General features: G+C 30.1%; 1 protein-coding gene across 2 annotated transcripts in view; it reads right to left on the reverse strand.

Annotated features, from left to right (window-relative positions):
• The window catches only part of LOC129960594 (uncharacterized), a 201011-nt gene extending 200396 nt beyond the window's left edge, over positions 1 to 615 (reverse strand). For both annotated transcript variants that reach the window (XM_056074093.1, XM_056074092.1), the window contains exon 1: positions 556 to 615. The gene's annotated coding sequence lies outside the window, so the exon portion shown is untranslated. The remainder of the gene's footprint in view (positions 1 to 555) is intronic.
• Positions 616 to 10999: the final 10384 nt, after the last annotated feature.

Consider the following 10999-nt stretch of genomic DNA (forward strand, 5'->3'; position numbering starts at 1 on the left):
CGATACATATGCGACAAATTTTAAAAAATATATTTATAAAGTTACGAAAATACGTTTGAAACTGGACGAATATTTTACATACATAGAACGAATATTTTACATTACATACATATCACTAGGATTTTCAAAATCCCAATAAATACGTTACAGAAAAGCACTTTCAACTTAATTAACAATAGAAAATGGTAATCTCTTGTGCGCTAAATCTTAAATGTAATTAATCAAGTTAATACCAAAATCTATTTTTATTCAAATATATATATAAGTAGTAATTTTAAAAAGTAGATTATACAAACAATCTAATATTAAATTATTCAAATAATATCTCAAGTCATAATTAAACGCTCATCAAATTGTTATAAAAGTTTTATACAACAGCGAAGTTTTGCCGCATTTTTGCGTTTATTTCAAGTTATTCGTTTTCTAAAATCATATATTAACGTTTTATTTCTAAACTCTCAAAATTATTGATAAAAAAGTTTTTTTCAATCATTTTGTATAAGAGTTTTGCTAAGTAATAATTTGAGATCGAATTTCAGTTCGAAATATGCTTACCTTTCCTAGCAGGGAGCTCAAAGAAGACTTGTTTAGAGGATGGCGGCCGAAGCTGTGCGCTCTCTTCGAGTCCAAGCTCCCTTTAAACAGGAGCATAGGGGGATGTTCGGAGGATGGGCTCTCCCCTGATTGGCTAAAGCTGAGTCTTCGCGCAGGGGCTGATTCTGCTCATATGAAGGGTATATGAAACAACATGTGGAATCTACGAAAAAGAAGTAAAAAATAAAAAAACAGCAAGCGAAAATTGTCGATTGAAAATTAAACAAGATGGAAACATCATTTGTCCGAGATTCAGATGCTGAACTACGAATTTTTAGAGATTCATTTACTGGTAGAAGCATATGGAGGATCAAATAGTTGATTTAGAATCTTAGTTTCTTTAAAAAATTTATTTCTGTCCGAATGTATCTAATCAGTATTTAATCGTAAATTGTTCAATTTTCTGCTCTGGTAAATTAAAAAAAAAAATTCAATTTTGAAAATTTATTATTAAGGCACAACTAAGAGTCCAAAAGAAGTTTAATGGAAATATAAGTAAATTTTATGAAGAATAATAAAATCTAAACAATAATGAAATAAAAACATGATTAGATGACATACGTCAAATGTGCTGGGCTAAATTAAGTTAGAAATTCTTCATTTTATGCAACAATGTTTTACTTTTTATATACAATTTTTTTTCTGAAATAATATTTGGGAAACGCCGCTGTAGTCTGATTGTAAAATCTTGATCCGGATAACAGCAGGTACGAAACACGATTCCACTGAATAGGTTGCTTTAATACGAATCTCCCAGCCTAAATATCCGCCATTAATTTCTGGAATACTTTTATCCTTGTTAGCACAAGGTATGATACGATATCTCCCCGACGTTTCTCGATATTCTGAATGGCTTAATATTGTTGGGAATTTTTTTCTAATAAGAATATGCTTCAGCTGGACCGAGGTGGCCTGGTGGTAAGGTCTCGGCATGGGTCGGAGGATTCCGGATTCAAAACGGGAGGTAAATATAACTAAACCAAGCTAAACCAAAACCATTTTAGAACTGGAAAATGTGAAATAAGAGTAAAAGTAAAGACAGCATTCTTTTCCTATTATCTGAGATTCTTTTCATGCTTCCGATGAACCTCTGTTGCCTAGTGATATGGTCTCAACATCGTTCGGAAGGTTGCATGTTTGAAATAGGTACAACTCCATCAAAGCCCATCCGTGTTGGCAAGTCTAATATACCTTAGATCCTTCAAGGTCAAATATCCTCCCTCTGATTTGATGCTTAAGTTTGGAAAGGGGCTGTCGTCTTTGTTATCTGGTCTCGGTCAAAAATTGTGAGGTGCATCCTAAAATAGCCCTTGTATTATTCGGAACGCGATGCTAATATAACGAAATCTAAGTAAACTAAAGTCAAATTTGAAACAAGGGGGAATGAAATAAGATATCGATAATTTTAAGTGAAATAATATATCAAGTTTGTTTCTCTCTCTCAACTTTCTGGTTATGACTTTTAAGACCCCGATAGTTAAATGTGATTGGGAAGTGATTATTACCAATTATTTGGAGATAATTAGGAAATTGACTGTTTTGAATCGAAAGTACGTATAGATATCAGGGATAGCTTTTCCTGGAAAAAGATGATCTTTTTTCCAACGTTTTTCTTTCTCTGAATGTTTTTTTTTGCTGAACAATATATTTTTGCTGCTCAAATTTGAATAATGAAACCCTCAATTCGTGTCTCATGGTGGGGGATAAAATCGATCCGTATTTTCAGATAATTTGAAAGAGAATGAATTTTTTGTCTACTCTGCAAATCCATTGGGATCACATACCATCCGCTTACTAAATCTCCTATTGTTTTAAAAGAGATCAATTTTTATTAACGACCTGACTTTGATGGCTGAGATTTAACCAAAGTAATGAAGATAGACATGGATGTGTCAGATTTTAAAATAATGGACAATTGAATTTAATTTCAGAAAATTCTTATTTTTGTAAAATTTTTTAGTTATTTAAGTAAATAAAAGAAGTAAATGTAAGTAACAAATTGGTTAGTAAAATTAAAATAAACAAAAAAAAGAGAAAATACTTTCTCCCGCTATAATATGTCTCATTAAACCTCAGCAGTGCATTTATGCATATTTCCATCAATTCCATTTCCATCAATTCCATTTATCCATATTCCATCAATTCCATTTAAAAATTACTTCTAAATAAGAATTTCAAAAATTATTTCTGGTATTATTAATATGAGGAAAGTTTAAAATAAATTAATTATAGATATTTTTCATTAAATATTAATTTAAATTAAAAATTTTATTTTTTCAATTATTCTTTTATTGCTTAAAATCTTTTATGCTTATTTCGACAACCTTTGCTTGAAAATCAAGTAGCTAGAAGGGTTTCCTCGAAACTTTCTCGTGTCCTCTCTCATAAAATTGTGATCCTCCTCTCCCCGCATAAAATGATGAACCTAGGACAAGGAAATGAAGACCACGAGTGCTCTGATTTTTATTTTCAGAATTCTGCATACATAATTTTGTGATTCTTGGTATAGTAAAGAAAACAGAATATGAATTTCGGGTGTCTTTTTGCTAATAGATTCGAATCAAAATTTGGCACAGAATCTGTAGTTTTTATTTCAGTTGCAAGATCTCGTACTAAATATCACGTACTTTAATCCTTTAAAGGGCCATTTTTTTCTAGTCATATTATGTTAAAATATTTTTAGGCTTAAAATTAGAATAAGAAAAGGGATTCATTTAGCTTATTAGATAAATTTAATTTGATTAATTTGGTTAATTAATAATTAAGTAACAAATCAAGACACATCATTTTGATTGAGATAAATAACTAAAGCATTTTAATTTCTGTCTTTCAAAAAAAATTTGGCAGAACTTATGCCAATCTACAAAATTTCATACAAAGATTGATAAATTTTGTGGGAAGCATACTTCCCACGGCCCTAGAAAGGGTTAAAGCATTACGTTTTTGAGTTATCATATTCATGCGAAAGCACAGACCAACAGATGTTTAACCTTTTAAAGGATGCGATTCAAAATACGACAAGTATCTGCACTTAGGAATATAAATCTTTGTATCTTCTTGTGAATGGATTTCGCTCAAATATTAGTTGAAATCTACGAATTTGTTGTAAATACCACATACCAAATTTCATCCGTCTGGCTCGAAGTGAAAGTTGCTGCGTTATCATAGATAAACACACATACAGTACACTCCCGATTATCCGCGGAATTGGGTGGCGCGGCCGCCGCGGATAACAAAAATCGCGGATAATCCGAAAAAAGCTAAAAACGGGTATAGCAAAAGAGAAAACAGTCATTCCAACTTTGAAAGATCGTTTTATGTACAATAAAACGTAAAATAAACAGCAGGAAATGTTTAACTAACGCTTAATATTTTAGTATATCACTCAAAACTAACCTAAAATGCATTTTGTTAATAAAAACAGAAAAGTGCTTTGTACTTACGAGAGGCTTCAAGGATACACAGAAAAATTAATACATATGTACTATTTTAATACTGTAATGTATTATGCAATTACAAAAGCATAACTGTAAAACTACACCTTTTTGAAGAAATCAGTCAAAAAAATCTTTGTGCGGCAGGCGCGGATAATCCGCTCCGCGAATAACCCGCCAGCGGATAATCGGGAGTCTACTGTAATTAAAAAAAAATGTTCTTCACATTCGGAGATGTTTGAAACATGAAGATTCATCAAAACATCAAGAGTTGTTTTTTACTATTGAAGTACTTTTTCTTTGGTACTTCGTATATGAAAGAATAAAAATGGCGCATTGTGAGTTTAGGTTCTCATCATTTTCTTAGGATTTCTTTTCTAAATACAGTTTTTTAGCTTTATTTCTTATAATTATCTTAATTATAAAAAAAATTACAATTTCTCTCAAAAATAATTGAATGAATTTCCTTATAGAGATTTTGATAAAAATGTACAAATCTATTATAAAATGACAATTTTCGATTTTCTAAGAATGAACTTACTCTTTACAGGGCTCATTAGAATAAGTCAAATTAAAATCCCTCATTGCCTCACTATCTCACACACTTTTTTTTTTTATCTTTTTCGAAATTGAAAAGGCTTTATTTATTCTTATTATATCTTCAAAACTTACTTTTTATCCATTGAAAAGAATGTCATTTTTTGCAAAAAAAAACTTTAATTTTGTACTAATGGCTGTTTTAATTGTCATCTTGAATGTTTTGGCAGCTCTGAGGCAATAAAAATTAATTTATTATCTCAATGAAAATGAATTCTTTAAACAGCATTTTATTAAATGTATTTGGTAATCTTAAACAGATTGTTTTATTTTAATGATATCTACATTTTGGTGTTTAATTCCTTATTATAAAGATTATAAAATCATTAAATGATTTCGTCTCAAATCTATTTCTAGGAAGAGCTACTTTATGAATCATAATTTAATTAATCCATCTGATAATTAAGTTCTGAAAATATTAAAATAATATATTTCCATCGAAAAGACACAGAGTAGTAGAATTTAAAACTCTAATACACCCATTTGTGCATGAAAAATTGGAAGCAAAATAAGTTACATAAAACCACTTAATAGCGTATGTTTCATAACCATTATTTAGTGAATAATGATGTTACATGATCATGTAGTACTTATAGGAGCTCAAATTAAATGGCGATAACAATTTGTTTCTCTGCACTAGACTATCAAAAAACAGATATATTAAATGTTCTGTTATTTTTATATTATAATGAACCCTTACCAGACATCCAACGGGTAAGAGGTCTCAAGTCCCATAGTCTCTTGCTTCAACTAAAAGATTTTCATCAGAAAATTACTTACTTCCAATACAAATTGTATTAAAAAACCTTTTTTTTTTTTTTTTTTTTTTTTTTGCATCTCAAACTTAACGAAATTCATGACTCATTTATTGTAATATCGTTTAATTTAAAGAGAACAGGGTTCTTATGAAACTCAAGTTTCTGGTCTGTTAATCAGAATCCAGTTCTAGAGAATAGATGCATTGGTGTTGAAACTTGACTCTATATTTTAATTTTGTACACACAAAAGCTACATTATATATGTAAAAAAATAGTGTATTAGTATATAAAACATATTCAATATCTAGATATTGTAAGAAAATCTTAAATTGACTACTCCGACCCGTCCTGAGTATCGTGGGTCAAACGTCATACAGTTAGTGTGAAAGGAAAGTTTAAAAAGGGTCCGTCCTCGTCACCTGATCATGCTTCAAAATGACAAGGTCTGTTCCGAAATAGACTATATGAACTTTATTATATTAATAGCACAGACACACGGTACATTCCTTATATTAATATATCGTGATGACTAAACTAACTCATTTGAAAGACCGTATCACAGATGCTATTTTCAACATCGAGAGACACATGTTACAGATGATTGGACAAGAACTCTATTGAACACTAGATGTATTATAAAAGGAAAACGAATTGAAAATCAATGATGCTTACTTTCAAAACTTGAAAAGTATTACCTCTTGAAGAAAGTTTCTTTCAAATATATCCATCAACTACCTGATGTACAATAAGGCTTTGAAATCAAGATATTCATTTTTAGTTTTCCTATATCTTGAATTCTTTCTTCTTTTAATAAGGATTTCGATTAGGTTCTTAGTAGAGATGTTTTTTCGTATAATATTTATTTTAACAAATACCTACTTTGCATACATATTATAGAATCTAAGACCAGTTGCTACAACCCTTCACTAAAAATTTAGTAGGGCAATCTGAGATTTTCCTTAATTAAAATATCCTACTACTAGTGTTTTTTAGAATTTATATTTTTGCATCGAGTGCATCGAGTTTTTCATCGGACCATTTAAGTGCAAATATTTTGTCGGGGTAGTTAAAATCATTTTTATAAGTTAATTAAAAATGATAACTATTAATTTTCTATTTTTACAATCGTTGCGTTATAATGACAACTTTGAAAGCAACATGTATTTGGATTATTCAACACCGAATAGGGAATTTCGCTTTAACAAATGTGTTTTAAATATATTTTTTTCATTAAAATAGAAGAATAGGTAGCATTTTTTTAAAATTTTATTCACGTAAAGAATATATGTGAAAATCAAGGAGAATGTAACTTGTATCAAAAATTTGCGATTTTTAAGAAATTGAACATTTTTATTACTTTTCCCTTACTTATCAGAAAGAATTCCTTAGTCATGAATATCTAAAATTTCATAAAGATTTAAAAACATCTTCTAAAGGTAGAACACTCTTAGTATTTTTTTTTCTTACTGAGGTTATTAGAATAGAATCCGGACTTAATGCTAAACGATTTTTGATGACCTAAATCAATTTCATAAAGAATATTAAAAAGAATCCCAAAAGAAATTGCCATAAGTAGTATTAAAGACCATAGAAACGTCAAGGCATAAATCAGAACTTCTTGAATGAGAATTAAACTGTAATTGTGATGAGAAGTATCTGGTCTTATTTAAGTCTCGAGACTCGCAGAACTAAATAATTAGCTACTAGGAGAGAGAGGGAAATAGATATAGAGAGATTTAAATAAAAATCAAAAAATAAGAAGAGATTGTTTTAAAAATATTATGTATGCACATAAAAGAGAATAAAAAGGAATTGCACTATCTAATCGAATTCGCTTCTCTAAAACATTATCAGTGTCGCGAAGAAATTCTCATTGCATCTTTACTTCTGATGTCTGTTCTTTATTGGTAATTTATTTGGTATTTTCTAATGGTGCCGTTTTACTTGCTAATTTATTCCTTTTAAGCTAAATTTAATCTTTTATTGTAATTATACTTATTTCATAATTTAAATGTAAAAAAGAATCGGAAAAGCAATATTTGTTTTAAATTCATCTCCAGAATTTATTAAATATCATATGTGAATCAACAAGGAGATATATTTTTTAAATAAATAAATGGTGAATGAAAAAAAATGCTTCTTAACACAAATTTCATATGTAATGTAAATTAGTTAGAGTAAAAAGTTAAGCTTGAACGCTCAATCGACCTTTTTCAAAGGAAACAAATAATAATAATATTAATAAACGAAGTTTTTTTTAATGTCTTAAAAACAACTAAAATATGATTTATCGAACTGAATTGAGTTTTAACAAGTGGTTTCCTCTGACAGAAAATCGCATTTCTTACTCTTAAAGAATGAAGTCAGTGTGGATATTAGTATGCTACCGGGGTATTATCCTGCATTCTTTTCAAGGATTTCGCTACCATAGATAATTTTTAATACTCTGAAGCTTGCAAACGAGATTTTTTCCTAATTTATACTTTTCTTATTACCTTAATTTAAATAACAATTAGCCAGTAACATACTTAATTCGCATCTAAGTCTCAACGTCATCCCACTGGTGTGGTGTGAAAATTTAGAGTGGGGTGCCAGCTCAGATGTCGTCCTTGTCATCTGACAACGGTTCAAAATTACGAGGTCAGTCCCAAAATATCCCTAATGCTGCTTTAAAACGGAATATTAATAGAACTAAACTAAGTCTCAACATCCTGCGTTTTGATATATTTTACAGGAATTAATTTCACCTTTTACTTATTAATTATACTTGGTTAATCTTCAACAAGTTTATGTTTTTGGTGGTGAAAGCTGTTTCGTTTTTGGGTCAGAAGATATAGAATACAGTTAAAATAAATCTATGGCAAAGTTCTCCATTTTATGTAACCACAGTTATTGGTTAATATCCCAAGATGCAGACGGAACCTAATTTCCAATGCTGCAGTTTAAATACTTTTTCTAAATATCCGGAATTTAAGCATTATTCTTACAAAACAAGAATGAAATATTTCTCGAAGATAACACTCTCATTTGTTAATTATTCAAGTACTGTAGACATGAAGGAATTTAGAATCGGGTAACATTCTTTCTAGGGAAAACATTGATTGAATTTAAAATCGGGTAACATTCTTTCGTCACGGAAAACATTGATCGAGATTTCTGCAGCCGACCACCAAGAATCTGACAATTTAGCAATTTCAAATGAAGAGAGGAAGAATAATAAGAGAGGAAAAATAAGTTTATTAATACTCTGCCAGTAACCAAACAAAAATAAACTTATTGAAATAAAAAGAAGTAATAGTATTATTTCTTTTATTTCAATTTGTGGTAATTAAGATTACACACAGAGATAGGGTCACGGTGGCTTGGTTGTAAGATTTCGGCTGCGGACCGATTCCATATAAGAACAGTCATGTAAGCGGGTCTGGTGCACCAAACGTCCTGTGTTGTGTTGCAGGTTGGAGAGAAGGTTCCAGCTCAAGTGTTGTCCTTGTCATTTGACCACGGTTCAAAATTATGAGGTCCGTCCCAAAATAGCCCTAGTGTTGCTTTAAAACGGGACGTTAATATAACTAAACTAAATGTAAATGGTAGAGCGAGTGTGACGAGGGATCCAATTGCCGAAACTGTGATGTGAATTCAGTTTAGTGCATATTTGGCATTCTGATTTAAAGATTTGTTTGATATGATTTAAAATTAAAGGGCATAGGTGTTGATGATTCTTGACATCTCAAGAATTAAAGAAGCTGGGACGCTCTCAAAAACGAAAATGATCGAAATTTGAATTGTAAATAAAGGAAATTTTTTTCTAGTAAAAATTATATCTGAATTAAAACATAGTCAGGAAAAAAGTGTCATCTTCATTATAAAACAGCACTAAAATGTTGATTTTGAATTATATGTTTTATTAGTAAAGTTGGTTTATTATCAAAAATGTATTAAGATGTGATAGTCGCCAAATATCTCCAAAATTACCAGTCGGTAAACAAAGAAAAAAAAATATGCATGAAATCGTCCCGAAGTAAACATCATATGTGAGTAAAAGTTTACTAATTACAGTAAACTTAATACTTTGTTGCACTTGAAATATAATTTTCAATAGTACAACTATCATACAAATTGAAAATCTGAAAAATATTTACTTTTCGTTATAAATAGCACTTAAAAATACATTACAGTTCAGAATTTAATTTTAAAAAAAATAGATTTAAGGATAAATAATGCTTATATGCTACAATGTTTTTAAAAGGATTAGCTCCTTTGATTTATATTATAAATTAATGAGTTTTCTGCATTTAATATTTTTGCATGATATACATCTGTATCTCCTTCACTCCTCTTTATCACTATGAGTGGTGTAGAAGCCACAATAGAGTCACTAATTGACGATACGGACCCCATTTGAGCTACAAAATCAACTTTAGTGAATGATTTTCTAAAAAAAAAAATATTATCAGTATTCTTAAATTCTAATATTTACCTTATTCAAATCAATGCAGAGTTTAAAAAATAATAATTAAAAAAAATTAATGATTTCAGCATATTATTTTGAAAGCTGACACAAATATACATTTAATGCCCAATTCTTCCCATAAACTTCTGAAACTATCCAATGAGAAAAAAAACAATTCATCATTGTCAAGTATGATTAGTTGACATTTCTCTCCCGAGGACATCCTTGGTGATAACTTGCTTTATGTGTTCATTAATTATTATGTTGCAGGGTGTTCATTAATTATAGTCGGGATTTCCGTACCTCATAACTTTCGAATAAAAAATATTACGCAAAAACCGATTACGTATTCGTAAATTACAACTCAAAGAATTTTATTAATGATATTGAAGTGTAAAGCTTGCACAATTTGCACTTTGTAGGCATTCAGCTGAAGGCGATTATGTATTCGTAAATTACAACTCAAAGAATTTTACGTGGCAACAATGCGAAGAGGTAGTGCAATCCCATGGCCTCCGAGATCACCAGATATAACACCGCTGGATTTCTTTCTATGAGAGTTTGTCAAGAACATTGTGTACAAGACCCTTGTGCCCTCCCTTGATGAACTGAAGCGCAGAATTGTTACTACAATCCAAAATGTTACCCCACAAATGCTGAGGAACACTTGGAGGGAAATCGAATTTCGTCTCGATGTGTTACGAGCCACGAAGGGCAGCCATGTGCAAATTCATTAATCTTTTTAATATCATTAATAAAATTCTTTGAGTTGTAATTTACGAATACATAATCGCCTTCAACTGAATGCCTACAAAGTGCAAGTTGTGCAAGCTTTTACACTTTAATATCATTAATAAAATTCTTTGAGGTGTAATTTACGAATACGTAATCGGTTTTTGCGTAATATTTTTTATTCGAAAGTTATGAGGTACGGAAACCCAGACAATAATTAATGAACACCCTATATATTGCTCTCTTCGCGTAAAACAGAAACCGACCCACTAATGCAGAACTTGCACTTTTGAGGTGGATTTGTTGCTAGAAAGTTAAAAAAAGCCATATTCTTACTATACCTGCTAATTATTGATAGTACTCTGCAAACTTTCATACTTTACAAATTTTGTTCGATGTTAAAACATTGATTAGTACAAAATATTTAACATTAT

This window comes from Argiope bruennichi, chromosome X2, assembly GCF_947563725.1.
Source record: "Argiope bruennichi chromosome X2, qqArgBrue1.1, whole genome shotgun sequence".
NCBI lineage: Eukaryota > Metazoa > Arthropoda > Arachnida > Araneae > Araneidae > Argiope > Argiope bruennichi.